The sequence below is a fragment of the Puma concolor genome, chromosome E4 (assembly GCF_028749965.1).
Source record: "Puma concolor isolate L17-30 chromosome E4, mPumCon1.1.hap2, whole genome shotgun sequence".
Taxonomy (NCBI): Eukaryota; Metazoa; Chordata; class Mammalia; order Carnivora; family Felidae; genus Puma; species Puma concolor.
In genome coordinates this window covers 68,425,644-68,438,050 of record NC_141683.1, presented here as the reverse complement: position 1 = coordinate 68,438,050, position 12,407 = coordinate 68,425,644, and the positions used below count along the sequence as shown (strand labels likewise).

At 55.9% G+C, this 12,407-nt stretch overlaps 1 long non-coding RNA gene across 1 annotated transcript; it reads right to left on the bottom strand.

Moving 5' to 3' along the window:
• Positions 1–2,011: 2,011 nt before the first annotated feature.
• On the bottom strand, positions 2,012–10,575 carry LOC147572780 (uncharacterized). The gene is made up of 2 exons (XR_015246146.1): positions 10,383–10,575; positions 2,012–2,785 (listed from the first exon to the last, which is right to left on the bottom strand). It is a non-coding gene; the product is annotated as an uncharacterized LOC147572780 (long non-coding RNA).
• Between the last annotated feature and the right edge of the window lie 1,832 nt (positions 10,576–12,407).

The following is a 12,407-nucleotide window of genomic DNA, read 5'->3' as shown; positions in this document are numbered from 1 at the left end:
ATGAATCAGTGTGCCTGCCTAGAGCAGCGTTCCAAAATCTCACTTTTCACACTGAGAGCTAATATGCAAATCAAATAAAAAGACCCACTTATTTGCATTTTATATGTATTTTAAATGACCTTCCCCTGTACCTGATCTCATCCAATTATAGATACCATCAATAGAAGAAGCGCTTTTATTTTTGTAGACCACCAAGGGGGAAAAAAAAAAACTTGCATTGATTGCAAAACACATCCTGATTTCAGAGATATTAAAATGGAGGGGGGGGAGTGCATCTCAGAATTGATACAATATCACACGCAGAGTAATAATCTCTTTTCCATTAGCTTCTGGCAGTGAGTCAGGCCACCGCACCCCACCCTCTCTGCGAGTCTGATGTGAGGCCAGCCTGCTCCGGAGTTGATGCGGCTCGAGAAAGCCCGGGGGGAAAGGAAGGTGGAGGTGAACGGAGTCAGCGTTTCCAAGGACGAGGTACCACACGGGTGAGCAAGTCCAGTCCCCCCGCCTCTGCTTCCTGGGTCTGCCAAATAACTGAGCTCGGGATTCACGGACAGGGACCCGGGGAGGGGGAGGGACGAGCCTGTAAGGCGTCGCCCGTGTCCGAGGCAGTGTAGACCCTGCTGCAGGAACGGTCCCGGCCACGGAGCTGAACGAAGCCTCCGTGAAGAAGGCGTCCGATCTGAGCCAGGAGGCAAAGCATCTCAGGACCACAAAATGCAGGGAGGCAGAGAGACGGGCACCAGGACCAGGTGACCGTGCTGTCCTTCAGTGACAGCTGACCACGGGCAGCAAAGCCGGAGGAAGAGGTAGGCAGCTGACTTCAGGGTCGTACACAAATGCTTCAGGGTTTTGGACCTTCTCGGGCTGGCCGTGGCCACCATCCGGATTTTGAGCTTGGGGATCATTGATGTGAAACAACATTTCAGGGGAGAGGGGGGAGACACCTAAGGAAAAAAATACAAGGAAAATACACCCCAAGATTTATTGGAGGGACTATTACCAGAAAGAGGACAGGACAAGACAGAGCGGTTTGGGGACACGGGGGGCAGAGGTCACCGACCTGGATGACCAACATGAGATCGGAGAAGAATCAGCCTTCAGGTGGCTGGAGGCAGTCGTGACGTTGGGGAGGGAACGGGAGGACGCCGGGTCAGGAATCGCTCGCGCAGAGGTTCTGACGTCATGGGAAAAGATGAAAAGCAGAAAGGAAGGTTCAGGACCTCTCCGGAGAAACTGGTTTTTGTTACAAAGTATTTGAAACACGCGGAGTAATATAGACAACAATAGAGAGGCACCTCGGACACACAGGGGGGTGGGGGGGCTCCCAGACCCGGAGGGAGTGCTCCCAATTGGGGAGGGGATGCTCCCAGACCCAGCAGGGGTGCTTCCAGACCTGGAGGGGGGTGCTCCCAGACCAGGAGGGGGGATGCTCCCAGGCCCGGAGGGGGGTGCTCCCAGACCCAGAGGGGGTGCTCCCAGACTGGGGAGGGGGTGCTCCCAGACCCAGCAGGGGGATGCTCCCAGACCAGGAGGGGGGATGCTCCCAGACCAGGGGGGGTGCTCTCAGACTGGGAGGGAGTACTCCCTGACCCAGAAAGGGGGTGCTCCCAGACCAGCAGACCATGCTACAAAGCCAGTCCAGAGAAATTATCAATTTCCTCTTCCTCCTGCACATAAAAGCTATGTTTGCAGGATACCGTAGTCTGGTAAGTCCGTAATAGCAGATGTCTAAAAAACAGTGTCCGAGGGGCGCCTGGGTGGCGCAGTCGGTTAAGCGTCCGACTTCAGCCAGGTCACGATCTCGCGGTCCGTGAGTTCGAGCCCCGCGTCGGGCTCTGGGCTGATGGCTCAGAGCCTGGAGCCTGCTTCCGATTCTGTGTCTCCCTCTCTCTCTGCCCCCCCCCCCCCCGTTCATGCTCTGTCTCTCTCTGTCCCAAAAAATAAATAAACGTTGAAAAAAAAATTAAAAAAAAAAACAGTGTCCGAGAAAATTAAAAACGAGAAGCATACCTCAATCAAAAAATACTTTAATGTAGGGGCGCCTGGGGGGCTCAGTCTGTTAAGCATCTAACTTTTGATTTCAGCTCAGGTCATGATCCCAGAGTCATGGGATCGAGCCCCGTGTTGGGCTCTGCGCTGACGGCGTGGAGGCTGCTTGGGATTCTCTCCCTCCCTCCGTCTCTGCCCCTCCCCAGTTCATGCGCGCGTGCTCTCTCTCTCTCTGTCTCTCTCTCAAAATAAATAAGTAAACTCAAAAAAAATACTGTATTACTAAAACACCCTAACCATCATCTGAGTTTCCAGTGAGTCGTGATTTGCCTGCTGCTGGAGGGTCTTGCCTCCCTGTTGGGTGGCTGCTGACTGGTCAGGGTGGTGGGGCTGAAGGTTGGGGTCGGGGCAGTTTCTGAAAATAAGACAAGTTCGCCTCATCGCTGGACTCTTGCTTTCATGAGCGAATTCTCTGGAACACGCGACGCAGCCTGATCGCATCTGACCCCTGGCGGAACTTCTTTCGGGACTGGAGTCCTGCCTCAGACCCTGCCGCTGCCTTATCGGCTCAGCTGATGTCCTGTCCCAAATCCTCCGTTGTCATTTCACCGGTCTTCCCAGCGTCTTCACCGGGAGGACCTTCCACCTCCAGAAACCATGTGCGCATCCGATCAGGTTTGACAAGGAGATCGCAGGTCTTCGGTCCCGTCTGCAGCCCCCACTTCTGACCCCGGTTCCCTAGCTGTTTCCACCACAGCTGCAGGGACTCCCTCCCCTGACGTCCTGAACCTTCAATCTGTAAAAAATGCGATACCTGTGAAGCATAATAAAACGAGGTAGGCCTGATAAAAAACACTCAGATAGTCAAGTGTCCCTCTTTCCATGTATCTGCTTCAGATTCTTTTAAAAACATTTTTCCCCAGGGGCGCCTGGGTGGCGCAGTCGGTTAAGCGTCCGACTTCAGCCAGGTCACGATCTCGCGGTCCGTGGGTTCGAGCCCCGCGTCAGGCTCTGGGCTGATGGCTTGGAGCCTGTTTCTGATTCTGTGTCTCCCTCTCTCTCTGCCCCTCCCCCGTTCATGCTCTGTCTCTCTCTGTCCCAAAAATAAATTTAAAAAAAGTTGAAAAAAAAAACAATTAAAAAAAAAAATTTTTTCCCCAAAGAAAAAACAAACATCGCAGATAAAACTGAGGTCACTCCCATTTCCCTCCTCCCCTTCCCTGGAGAGAAACTCTATTCTCCTCTTGCTCTGTGGTCCTTCCAATTATTTATGTTTCTCTTACGACCGAGAGAGAGGGACCCGAAAATATTATGCAGGGATTCTAAATTGTTTATATACACAGTACAATAACATGCATATCTTTTTGAAATTTTCTTTTATTTCACTCAATACCTGTGTTATGTGTCGGAAATTCATCCATGATTATATACATGTATATTAATATGTATTATATTTATTTTAACTTTAATATCATATGTCCTTATATGCACATGCCAGGATTTATTTCTCCACAAACAACAAATCAATGGGCATCGAAGGTGTGATCCAAATATATGTCGTGCACGTGCCCAAGAGTTGTTTTTTTTTTTTCATGTTTATTCATTTTTGAAAGACAGAGAGAGACAGAGCACAAGCAGGGGTGGGGCGGAGAGAGAGGGGGACACAGAATCCGAAGCAGGCCCCAGGCTCCGAGCTGTCAGCACAGAACCCGACGCGGGGCTCGAACTCACAAACCACGAGATCATGACCCAAGCTGAAGTCGGACGCTCAACCGACTGAGCCACCCAGGCGGCCCTGAAATTGCTTTTGTAATCTATGCCTTTTTTCCTATGGGGTTGGTAGTTTTGGGATTTTGTCTTGTTTTGCTTTGCTTTTTTAAAGTTTATTTATTTATTTTGAGAAAGAGAGAGAGATTGGCAGACAGAGAGAGAGAATCCCAAGCAGTCTCCATGCTGTCAGCACAGAGCACAGCTTGGGGCTCAAACTCACAAACCACGAGATCTTGACCTGAGTGGATATCAAGAGTCAGAAAATTAACTGACTGAGCCATCCCGGTGCCCCTGTTTTTTTGTCTTTTAACTAATTTGTGGGAGTTCTTTATATATTTTGGGCAGAAATCCCCTGTCAGTTGCCTGTGGTCGTAAATATCTTCTCCCAGTCTGTGGCTTGTCTTTTAACACTAGTCGGTGTCTTTAGTTTTCCTTTTCATTATGAAAATATTCAATCAACCACAAAAGTTGAGAAAAGAGTAAAATGAAATCATATTATCCGTTACTCAGGCTCAATTGCTAAAAGGCTTTGTCTCGTGCGCTTTACCTCTTTTTTCTGTCTTCTATCTCTGCTAACATGTTCTTTTACTATTTTTTTAATGTTTATTTATTTTTGAGACAGAGAGAGACAGAGCATGAATCGGGGAGGGGCAGAGAGAGAGGGAGACACAGAATCGGAAGCAGGCTCCAGGCTCTGAGCCATCAGCCCAGAGCCCGACGCGGGGCTCGAACTCACGAACCGTGAGATCGTGACCTGAGCTGAAGTCGGACGCTCAGCCGACTGAGCCACCCAGGCGCCCCTTTTACTATTTTTTAAAGATTTTATTTTGGGAGCCCCTGGGTGACTCAGTCAGCTGAGCGTCCGACTCTTGCTTTCGGCTCAGGTCACGATCTCGAGGTTCGTGAGTTCGAGCCCCAAGTCGGGCTCAGTGCCCGACGGGGCGGAGCCTGCTTGGGATTCTCTACCCCCCCCCCCCGATTGCCCACACTCTCTCTCTCAAAATAAATAAACAGTTAAAAAAGATTTTATTTTTAAGTAATCTCTACACCCAACGTGGGGCTTGAACCCACGACCCCGAGATCAATAGTCACACGCTCCACTGACTGAGCCAGCCGGCGCCCCCCCCACTCACACATTTTAAAGCAAATCCCAGACTGTACATCACGTCCTCCCCACATACATCAGCAGCCGTCAAACAATGGTGGACATTCGGTAATCCTGCCACCGTGACACCTGCCAAAATGAACACTTTCTCCGCCACGTCACCTCGGGCGTAGTGACTGTGGGTACCTGGGAGTTTTCCACTGGGCTTTGATTTTTCTGCTGCCAATCACAGACTTCCCACTGCCTGGCCCCGGGGTTACCACGGCCGTCCTTCTACGTGAGGACGACCCCGGAGGTTCCATCAGGTGGCAGCCAGAGAAGCCGGTGACAGCCTGCCCGCCCCCTGCGGTGTGTTCAGATCGAAGGGCGCAGATGTTTCCGGGGGTAAAGGGGGGCTTGGGTACAAATACTAGATTCCCTTCGCTAGAAAGTCTAGGGATTCCTCCCTGCACTGCGGAGCCCTGCAAAAGAGCCCAAGTCACTAGAGTTAACGGGAAGATTGGAGCAGCTTTGGATAAGACACCAGTGAGGTAATGTCTGGTTTTTGTTGAATATCCCGGATAGATTACTCACCCTTGCTAGATACAAGGTGAAGATACCGTCGCGTACAAACGCAAATCCTGCGGGAAATGGGGCCCCTGCTGGCCCCGGACTGGGGAGCCCCTGTGCTGTCCCAAAGACCCCAGGCAAATGGCCCAGTCGGCTCTGTGATCTTTGCAAACTCCTTTTCCCTGGGACCCCAGGCCACTGCCGAGAAGCGAGGCGAGGTGCTCTCTTCCGGCAAGATCTCCTCTCTGGCTGCAGAAGAGCCTCGTGTAGCCAGAACAGGCCCCCAGGGCGGCGCTCAGCAACTCTTGCCTTCTGGGCCCTCAATCCTGTGCCTGGACCAGTTCCTTCCATTTAAAAAGCACTTTCCAGGGGCGCCCGGTGGCTCCATCGGTTGAGTGCCCAACTCCTGATTTGCGCTCAGGTCATGAGGTCACAGTTGGCCGTGGGTACGAGCCCCACATTGGGCTCTGCGCTGAGCCCGGAGCCTGCTTGGGATTCTCTCTCTCTCTCTCTCTCTCTCTCTCTCTGCCCCTCCCTGCCTCGTGCTTGTGCACACGCTCTCTAAAACAAAAAAATTTTGTTTAAGTTTATTCACTTTTCAAGAGACGGAGAGAGAGAGAGCGTGAGCAGGGGAAGGGCAGAGAGAGGGGGAGACAGAATCCGAAGCAGGCTCCGGGCTCCAAGCTGTCCACACAGAGCCCGACGCAGGGCCTGGACCGCGAGATCGTGACCTGAGCCGAAGTCGGACGCTCAACCGACTGAGCCCCTCCAGGCGCCCCGACAACGTGATTTTTTAAAAATAGAAACACAGTCAAAGGGGCACCCAGGGGGCTCAGTCAGTTGAGCGTTCGACTCTCGGTTTTGGCTCAAGTCGTGACCTCACGGTTCGTGAGTTCGACCCCTGTGTCAGGCTCTGTGCTGACAGCATGGAGACTGCTTGGGATTCTCTGTCTCCCTCTCTTTCTACGCCTCTCTCTCTCAAAGGAAATAACATGAAAGAAAGAAAGAAAGAAAGAAAGAAAGAAAGAAAGAAAGAGAAAGAAAAGAAAGAAATTTTATTTTATTTTAATTTTTTTTTAATGTTTATTTATTTTTGAGACAGAGACAGAGCATGAATGAGGGAGGGTCAGAGAGAGAAGGAGATACAGAATCCGAAGCAGGCTCCAGGCTCCGAGCTGTCCTCACAGAGCCCGACGCGGGGCTTGAACTCACGAACCGTGAGATGATGACCTGAGCCGAAGTCGGAGGCTCAACCGACTGAACCACCCAGGCGCCCCAAGAAATACATTTTAAATATGTTCTTTCTCTCAATCTTCAGAATACAGCTGTGCCTGGTGACTGTGGATTCAAATGTCGGCCTCTCTTCCTTTCTTCTGATAAGGCTGGAAGGGAAAATATGACCCCGCACCAAAAGGGAACAAACCGAGGCCACAATTGTTCAAGAGTAAATATGCACAGCAGGGGACCCTGGACTCCGACACAGCTCTCCTGGCCGCACCTGTCCAGACCCCGGGGTCCTGACTCCTCTCAAGTCCTTCCTCCGGTCGGTCCCCCTAAACCTCTCAGCTGTGCCCATCGTCACCCCTCTGGGCACGGTGCTGGGCTCTCGGAATCTGCTAGCTAAGCGAATTCTCTCAAAGCGCCTATGAGGCTCCTTCTACACAGCAGGAAGCGGATGCCCGTGGTGGCTGTGGTGTCCCCGAACGGCACCGGGGCCGTCTGGCTTAGTCCTAAGGGCTCGCCCGCCTCAGACTCACTCAGGGAGTCCCTCGAAGGCACCAACCGTCCGTATCCTTATTCCCCAGCCCGAAGCACCGTGTCTGGGACAACGGATGTGCTCGGCAGCTACCTGCTGGGTAAGCACTCACGTAGCCCAGGACAGAGGCGGGGAAGGAGGCTTAGGAAGGCCATTCTGTCTGAGCCTGGACCCCCAGGCTTTCCCCGGGCACGAACTCCTTCCCAGGCTTTACCCGAGACCCCCAAACACCCCACCCTCCGATGGACTCCGAGCCACCATCTCCTGCAAAGGCGGGACCTACTGCACGGCTCCGGGGGCCCCCAGCCTGCCGCCCGACGCCAGTCCCCAGGGCCGCACTTCTGTGTCTGCGCTTAGAGGCCACGGGCTCCCCGCGAAAGCTGGGACTCCGACTCGCAGCTTCCAAGGTCACGTGCGGAGGGCGGAATCAGATGGGGAGCCCTTCCCAGAACGTCCGGGCGAATCAGCTGCTCAGGTTGGGACAAATCCAGAACATGTGCCCACACGGGGCAGCGGATTGCACGCCCTAATGTGAGCCAGCTGGTCTGCAGAAATGGCCCACGGGAGGGACAGGGGCCTGGAAACCGCCCAGAGAGCAGACTCCTTGGCGGGGGAAGTGATGAGTCGACTCTGCCCATGAACAAGGGCTTTACTGAAGTCCTTGCAACAGGCCTAGCAGCCGCTCGCCTTGGGGTAGCCAGAGTGGGGTGACCCCTGACCCTTGGCGGGGGGGGCACCTGGGAGCTCAGTCGGTTGAACGTCTGACTTGGTCACGATCTCACAGCTCGTGAGTTCGAGCCCCGCGTTGGACTCTGCGCAGACAGCTCGGAGCCCGGAGCCTGCTTCGGATTCTGTCTCCCTCTCTCTCTGCCCCTCCCCTGGCCACACTCTGTCTCTCTCAAAATAAATGAACATTAAAAAAATGTTTAAGATGACTCTTAGATTCAAAGTTCTAAGGCATCTGGCCCCAGGCTTGGCACGGACACGGGTGAGCGTGGCCCTGGGGGCGGGGAACCGACGTGGCCACGCTGGGGGCAGTGTGGGTGCAGAGAATCGAGCCTGACACACAGATGTGCTAGGCAAGACGGGACAGGACGGCCGGACGGGACGGCTCAGCCTTGGGTCCGGAGAACAACTTTCTTCCGCGTCTTCCTCTCTCAGCCACGGTCACTGCCGCCCATCAGCAAGCCAATTACCAGGTCCAATTATCTCCCTTCAGCCTCCTCCTGGCCCCAGCTGCCACAGCTCTTGCCAGAACTCTGCTCACCAACACCCTGGCCCCAAAAGCCCCAAGTCAGCGAGAGAAGGTTCTGCCCGCCGGGACCAGCTGCCGGGCTTCCCGACACCAACATAGGCCACGGGAGTTCAAGGCCGGCTTCAGAGCGGTGCTGGGGCCCGTGGTCCGCTGCGTCTGGACCGAGATGAGGTGGGGGCGCCCGGCCCCCTGGAACCGCAGCAGCCGATGGCCGCACCCCTACCCTAGGAAGTCGGGAGGCTTTCGAGGCCTGTCGCTCCGCGGTCAGGGCTTGCCTAGAGCCGAGCCTGGGCCTCCGGGCCGAGCACGGCTGGGAGACGGGCCAGGGCTCACTCGGGGACGCTGGGAGAGTCCCAGCACCGTGCCACGGCCCGGCCACGTTCCCTTACGCTGCCAAAGCAGGTGTCCCACCTCTGCCCACGGGTGAGGCCGAGACCCGCCCATGTCTTCCTGCCCCGAGCGGGGGCGCTCACTCCTGAAGACGCCCACGCCGAGGAGCCCTCTGAGCTGTACCACGGTGACTCAGCTCCCCCGCCTTGTGGCCCAGGGGACCAGGACCAGGCGCGCGTCCCCGGGCAGTTGCGCATCCTGAGAAGCAGCAGAAGTGACTTGGGGCCGCTGCTTGGAGAACAGGGGCGTATTGTGCCATTGGGTGCAGACGGCCATAGGACATCTGTCGGCCCTGTGCAGACGCCATCCGGGCCCCATGCAGGGGGTGGACGGGCCGGCCGGGAAGCTGGGAGGTTTCCAACCGGAGTGGCAGGAGGGCGGCTGTGCCCGTGGGATGCTGGCGACCCACGTCCAGTAGAAAGGAGGTTTAGAAGCCACGAGGGACGTGTTTCCCAGCCCTCACCCCACGCGTGTGACAGTCCGGATCTCAGCACGCGCACCTGACATGTCTCAGGGGATACAGAAACCCCACTAGTGGGTGATTAAAGAATGTTTTCCTAAAATCACTGGTCGGTGGGGGCAGGCAGTTTCTCCCTATGTCATCAGCAACACTGACTGAGCGAGACATTCTGAAGTATCTGGTTACAAAGGTCAGCGCCTGCCCCCCCCCCCCGTCACCCCCCCCAGCCCCTTCATCCTGAAGACAGACCACAAAGGGCAGAAATGCTTCCCAGGAGCCTGAGCCACCAGACACACCCAGCTTGCAGCTGGTCGCTCACCGGGGGGACACGGAACACCCCACCTTTGTACCGAAGACAAAGGCTTTGCACACTTTGTTCCGTTCCTCTTTGGCAGTGGCTGGAGGGCTGGGTGAGGTGGGCAGAGACCAGAGCAAGGGACAGACACTCGGTGTGCGCCCAGCGTCTGAGGTGGAGAGCGCGGCCAGAGGGGGGGACGGGACGTGGGACGGGGCAGTCAAGCCTCCGACTGGCTCAGCTCATGATCTCACGGTTGGTGGGTTCGAGCCCCGCATCAGGCTCTGACAGCTCGGAGCCTGGAGCCTGCTTAGGGTTCTGTGTCTCCCTCTCTCTCTGCCCCTCCCCTGCTCTCACTCTGTCTTTCTCTCTCTCTCTCTCAAAAATAACTAAACATTAAAACATTTTTTAAAAAGACAAAGTCGAGTCGGGGTGCTGGGGGGCGGGTGGGATCACACGGCCCTCCGTGTCTCCAGGGGCCTCTACTCCCTTCAACACTCTCTCTCCCAAGCCCACCAAACCCCAGGTACCCCAACCTCTCGCTGGGGAAGCTCCACACCTGCCCCCTGAAAGCTGGTCTCTGCTCCCGCCCTCTGCATTCGAAGGCCTGGCCATTCCGTCTGTCATAATCTGGCCTTTATCCTCAAATCCCAGCTCCCCTGTGCAGCCTGTCCCGATTCCCACCCACCCCCCCCCCCCCCAGCAGAATTCTGAGACTTGATCGTGAACGCTGCTCATTACTGCTAGCCCTGGGCCGGACCCTGTCTTTCTTGTGCTGGGCCCACCCCGCCCTCACGAAACCCCGGCGAGTACCAGCTCAGAACGTGTCGATTGACTGCTGGACTGAGTGACTGAAGACACAGGCAGCCGGGATCAGTCAGGAGCCTGCAGTCACCACTTCCCGGGCCACCCAGAGGGTTTCCGAGGCAGACCTCGCCGCCGAGCGGAGACGTCATCTGAGTTATTAATTAATGCAGACACAGTTCATCCAAATGCTCCAGGGCATGGTTAGAAAAAAAAATTCAGAACACTGAAAAAAAAAAAAAAAAAAAGGATAAAAATAACATTTACCAGCCTAGAAATAACTCCCAGGCTTTTCTCCCCTCCCTCCCCCCCCCCCGGGCCCCCGGGCCCCCGTCACCCTCCAGCTGGTTGTCCCCTTCCCGCACCTTCCCACCCAGCTTCTGTGGTGATTAACAGAGCTCCCACCAGTGACTGCTAATTGGGTTAATGGAGGGACTGCGGACTTGCACTTGTCCCCGGGCTGCCAGGCCCACCGCCCTGGCTGCTTCCCGACTACCTGCCTCTCCTCTGTCCCCGGCTCACTAATTTGCAACAAGCACCTCCATTGTCACCCACACGTGGGACTTAGGGGGTTCAAGTGAATCTCCCTAAGGCGGAGAACAGAGGACGCTGCTATTTCGGTTTGTCTCGCGGACAATGGGGCCATTCTCTGGGGCCCGTGGGCAGCGTGGGGACTGAGTGGTGGCGGGGGGGGGGGGGGGGGGAGGCGGCCAGGCAGCAGCGTGCTGGGGCCCAGTGGGGGGAGCACATGGGGGCGAACTTGGGACTTCTCTTCCCAGCTTCTTGGGACTCGCATTTCATTCCAATCTATTTCAGATGCAACTGACGGCCAGGAGCCTGGGGATCTTGGTGTCCCCGCCTCCACGGGCAGCGGGCCTCAGGGCTCCAGAACACCCTATTGTTTTCGAGATATTTTCATTCTGCCCAGTCTGTTTCACCTTAAACAGATCATTACCTGCCCAACTAGGGCAATGTCAGCCTTGTGGAGCGGGGTGCCCCTGGGACAGCCTCGCACCTGGGGGCGCCTGGACCCGCAGAGGCTGGGGGTTGAGGGGGGCATCCGGGTTCTAACGCTTCTCTGGTCTCTGAGCCCCTGGCTCCTGGAAGGAGCTTTGTCTCTTAGAGGAACTTTCTCTCCCTTTGCCCCTCCCGGCCTCGGGGTAATCCTACTGTCACCACCAGCTCCGGAGTGCTGGGTGGGGTCCCAGGGGCAGCTCTGGGCTACTCCCACAGACCCCCCAGGGAGAACTGTTTGGGACACTGTATACTGTCACACCTTCTACTGTCTGGTCCTCACCGCTGAGCCCCTGGGGGGGGGGGATGCTTATGTCCACCTGACTCCCCAGTGTGCCCCTGTGCCCAGGTCCTGGGGGCTCCATGCATGCTCGGCGTTGCCTTGGGCTTTGGCTATCTGTCAGCTTGCCTTAGCCCTGTCCCCCTGTGCTCTCACTAGCGTGTGAGCTCCCCGCACTCAGCTTTGTTTTCACTGGAGCCCGGGAGAGGTGCTCTATGAGTAATTAATGAATTAAACTGGGCTGGAAGTCCCTGGCGATCAAAATAGGAGCCCGGTGCGGGGGCTGGGGGGGGGGGGGGCGGTGTTTCCAGAAAGGAAGGGTTGATGGAGCAAAACGTCACCGTCACCGAAGGCACCAGCAGCTTCCCCGGCTGAGCTGGGAGTGTGGCTCCCTGGGGACGTCTTCCTGGGGGGGGGGGGGGGGGGGGGGCGGGACAGGGACAGCTCCCTGGGACTTTCTGCTCACCACTGCCCTCCGCTGGACACACCTTCCCCACTCTGGACACAGCTACTGGGCTAACCGGTTTCTCGGTCCACTCCTCTTACCCGATTTATTTCTTGTGACCCAGGAAGGCACCAGAGGAGCAGTGGCTGCTCTGACTCCCAGCGTCTAGTGGGTTCATCAGACTTCTCACTTGTAGGTCGCGTCGGGTGGGGGCGCCTGGATGGCTCAGTCGGTTAAGCGTGGCCTCCTGATTTTGGCCCAGACCATGATCTCATCACCGTGGGAGTCCTGCGTC